The sequence below is a fragment of the Apaloderma vittatum genome, unplaced genomic scaffold (assembly GCF_000703405.1).
Source record: "Apaloderma vittatum isolate BGI_N311 unplaced genomic scaffold, ASM70340v1 scaffold22102, whole genome shotgun sequence".
Lineage (NCBI taxonomy): Eukaryota > Metazoa > Chordata > Aves > Trogoniformes > Trogonidae > Apaloderma > Apaloderma vittatum.
This window is the reverse complement of record NW_009702228.1, coordinates 17,338-22,053: the sequence shown is the minus strand read 5'-3', so window position 1 is coordinate 22,053 and position 4,716 is coordinate 17,338. Positions and strand designations below refer to the sequence as shown.

The 4,716-nt window shown below is 39.8% G+C and overlaps 1 protein-coding gene across 1 annotated transcript in view; it reads right to left on the bottom strand.

The window, feature by feature from the left end:
• The window catches only part of NEK7 (NIMA-related kinase 7), a gene marked incomplete at its 3' end in the record, with an annotated part of 48,181 nt that overhangs the window by 27,958 nt on the left and 15,507 nt on the right, over positions 1-4,716 (bottom strand). The window lies entirely within an intron of this gene.

Below are 4,716 nucleotides of genomic sequence, written 5' to 3'. Positions count from 1 at the left end.
ACAGGACGAGAGGGCACGGCCTGAAACTGTGTGAGGGAAGGTTTGGGTTGGATCTCAGGAAACCCTTCCTCACAGAGAGGGTGCTCAGGCACTGGGATGCACTGCCCAGGGAAGTGGTGCAGTCACCGTCCCTGGAGGTGATTAAGGAGAGGCTGGATGTGGCACTTAGCACCCTGGTCTGGACGATGTGCTGGTGTCAAGTCATAGGCCGGGCTTGATGATCCCGGAGGTCTTTTCCAACAATTCTGTGAAAATCACTACAGTCAAATGACTCATGCCCAACTTGGTTTTTGATTCAGCTCCGTTCTGGGCAGTCGCACAGTCTTAAGGAAATTATAGCAGATACGTGGGTCTAACAACCCCAGAGCGAGGAACGTCTGAAAGCTTTTGGATCAACACAGAGCATCAGCAACGGAGTGCTTGAAAGCACCCGGCCAAATCCCAGGTAGAGCCCCTGCCAGCAGAGATCAGGACGCTGACGCTGCTCCATACATTGGCTATTGGAAAGCAGTAGTAATTACACAGTGTTAGCAGCACCAAAATTAGCTAACAATAAAAACTGCTGCGTTTTGATTAGACTGCTAGGGCATTAATTAGATTAACAACAAATTCTAACACTTGATTCCACTTAGGAGGTCAGGATCACAGGGTAATTCAAGCTGAAGGTGTGCTTCTCTAGTCAGCACAAACCGCACCATGTAATACTCTCTCACTGAAAAGTTTAATTATTTTTCTCCAATTTCTACTGACTGTAAGGTTAACATTTCTATAAAGGAATCGCTTTTGCTGTGGATAACTCAATTACAAGCAAAAATTACAGTAAATGCATTTTTATGATGTGCCTGCTTTCAAGAAGAATATAATAAAAAAATATTACCGCTGTAAGCACTTTACCTTAGCTAGCAACTACAGTGAAATTCCTGAAAAGTTAGGCAAACACAGCTGAAGGGACTTAACAGAAGATCTTAAAAGCCCTTAGCAATTTTTTTTCCACTTAGTAAGAGCACTAAGTGACTCAAAAAGTCTATTTTTAGCTCTCAGTTTTACTGCCATCAACAGCATAAAAAAGAAGAAGAGAAGGACAAGCATACACTGACATTTATTTCAAAATATTCCCCTCTGTCTGCTGTGCAACTGAGGGATCTCTGGTAACTTTGCACTGAATCTCTTGTCCAGTACCTTCATTTGAGCACAGATTAGCAGTTTACTCTTTCAGCATTCTAGAAATATCAGTTGTAAGAACTTTCAGGAGAGATCTGTATTTTTAGAATAGTTTCTAAGCTATTCTAAGACACAGAGCAGGAACTGTTCTCTAGGCAAATGTGCAAAATAAGGGTTGCAATACATGAAATCAACTTCCTGAGTAAAGTTCTTAAATACAGGCAAATAGAGCCTCTAGTAAGCAATGTGTGTAACAAGGAGATTTAAAAACATTTAACTGCCAGGCAGACCAGCTACCAATTTCACTCATTATCAAAAGTAACATCTCAAACTGGGAATCTACTTGATTCCTCTTGCTCTGAAGTCCATCACTTACCCAAATTTTCCTTTTTGCAGTATTGAAAAGGATAAGGGTCTTTCTAACCTGACCCTTTAAACCACAGTTTTACCTACTTCTGTTTAAAATTCTGTACAAAATAGAAATGCCAAAAAGTATTTCCAAAGCAGAACACCAGCACAACTGCTGTAACACAAACCTACAGACAAATAAGCAAAATAAAGACTCGAATGCATGTAAATATTAAGAGATATGATACTGAGTAGCAACAACACGCATTGGAGTATCTTGCCACCACAGCACTGCTGTGCTGAGACAATAGTGCTTCATAAAGTGTGAAATTATAAGTGCTTTCCTAAGATTAATTATCTCTAATTCAGGCCTAAAGTAGCAATCCACTGGCAACGTACAATGAATAATGAATGCAAGTGGCAGATAAAAGGATTCATTCTCTGAATCTCTAACATGGGGGTCTCCAGTTTTGGAATGAAAGGTAAGGAAAGGTGGAACAATGTAAGACAGAAGTGTAATGAGGCTGGAATTTTGTTGTAATATGCAGTTATGCACAATATTTTAGGTTTTTAGTAGCTAAGTTTACTTAAAAACAGTTCACAAAGTGAACTCTTACAGCCTTACAGTCACCGACTTGAGATGTTTGCCAACTCTCTGCCCTTTAAGGCTTTCTGCGATCATTTATTCCAGTATTTAGCAGTTGCTTGCTTCCCCTTTGGACATGAACTGCACCTCTGGGTCTGTTGATGGTTCTGCTGCAAGGCTTACCTAGGGTGGCAGGAGCAGAGAGGTACTGCTGCTTCCTCAGGCATCGCCTTTCAGTACAGTTTGGACCTCCGATTTAACACATATTAAAAAAACTTACCTAGAAGCTCTTCAAACTTACACTACTAAGTTCATAATTTATCACTGGTTGATCTTCCCAGATGTTTCTTTGACTCAAAGCATAGTTTAGTCATTAATGGAAGCAAAGTAATGAAGATTTGTTTTTTAATTCTGATTTTATTCAGGTAATATATCAACAGCATCTCAGAAACATAGCTCCATGGAAAAAGAGAGAATCTAAATTATTACAAATACCACTTCCCTAATTACAAACAGGCAAACCACGCATGGGAGGATAAAGCACAAAGGGTAAACTGAGAAAAGACCCAAGGTCCTATTTCGTGTATTCTGCTGGTTAATTTACTAGAAAGAAATTGCAAATTAAAGTTCTCATTCTGCTACATATCCTACCGAAAACCAACTCAAGAACACCACTTTGTCGTGTTCTGTGGACTCAGCAGCAACTACAAATTCAGAGAGTGGTTTCTGTCACCATCTGCTTGTCCTTTCTCCCACAGCATCTTACTGCCACTTGCTTCTGCTCACATTTAGTTCCACGAACATACATTTTGTACACACGAGGATAACATTTATCAATATTGCACATATTTCAGCCAAATAAAATTTTAATAGCAGAAAATAAACATTCTTGTTGGAAAGCTTCATAAGAACTCAAACCTGGCAATCCTTTTGGAACAAATAACGGACTGAGATCCAGTAACTCTTAAAGAGAGAAGAACTGAAGAATTTTAAGCCACGTCAGCCCCTGAAGGCAGAGACAAACATGGGGAACCACCCATCAAATACACATTAAGAGATCACCCATCCAATTCAGTAAAACAAAAAAGAGAAAGGGCAGAATGGACGTGGCTTGCAAGATCAGAGAGGAAGGCACATAGTAATGAAGATGCAAGATGAGAATGAGCAGAAAATGGTAAAGTAGAAGAAAGTCCAGACCTCAGTTACATTATTTAACAAGAAGTATAGCATTTAGAGACACTGTCTCAGTGCGGAAATGCAGAAAGCGGTAGCCATACACAGATCTAAGAGAGAAGAGAGCTTCTCCCTCACACCAGAAAGAAGCATTCCTCCCATTTTGTCCACATTGAGCTTCCATTCATGAGGCAACAGGAAAAAAAAAGGCAGTATTTAAATTTGAATAAAAGAAAACATGACGGAAATTAAAAGCAACAAACACCATCACAGAGCAGACCCACAAAAGGCGTTCCGAAAAAGCAATCACCTCTCACCAGAAAACATCTATGAAAACAAAGATTACAGTGAAATTAAGTAGTGTGACTCTATTTAACAAAAATATTTCTAGGAAACGTTAGGGAAGGTCGCAGAAGCACAGCAACGAGGAAGGTAGCCTGCTGTCCAAACGGAACAGCTTTAAACGTCAACTATGCGAGCCAAAAGGGCTACGCCAAACCCTCGGTGCTGCCATGAGCTTTTGAAGCCCAGGTAATATTTCATCATACACTTAGAATTTTTTTTGCCCCCTTACAGGTTGATCAAATTGCACTTTCTGTTCAGACAGCAGTCTCTTACATACATCTACCCTTCATATGGAAAGTGATTTTGCACATCACAGAACGTAGCCCCGGACGGGCAGTAGGCAACACCATTCAGTAGGACATCAACAGCACGTGTTGGATACTTTGAGACAGGGAAGGCACTACCAGGACAAAGCCATTTGGTAGCGCTATATGAAACTCTTCAACCTTATTTTCTACTGACGAAACACGTTCTTTGAAGCATATTGACTGATTAAATAAAAATTAAACAAGAAAGCTCTTCTGCTACATAACGTATCACTCATCCATGAGCAGCATGACATCTTCAGGAGTGGAAAAAAATCCTTTATCAAATTGGAAAATGTGATCTAAGAATACAGCTGTACACACTGACTTTTGAAATGCTGTTAAGAGTACACATGCTACAATGCCTCGGTATTCCTAATGCAAGCCCAGTTATAAAAATTTCATAGTTAACAGTGAAAGGCTGGACTTTACGACTTTTTTCAAGTACACAGGCATTCCACATCTACCTTAATTGGCATGCATTTCAAGTCACATTTGACCTTTTTGGTTTCCCATGCACTGAAAATGAAGGAAGAATTAGCCTAATGTTTTAAGACTGTTGATCAAAGTTCTTAGAATATATTTCAGCTTTTGAAGTACTATATATCTGGCAGTTTTCCCAGAAGGGGGAATCCAGTATCTTTTTTTTTTTTTTTTATGACTGCCAGGACTAGCCCTGCCGCCTGGTGCTACAGAGCACAGGAAATCACAGAAATGGAAGGGCAAGTCAAGATATGACAGAGAAATTTACAATGCACACATTAGCACAGCAAAAGAAAATGATTAACATTGAGAAAC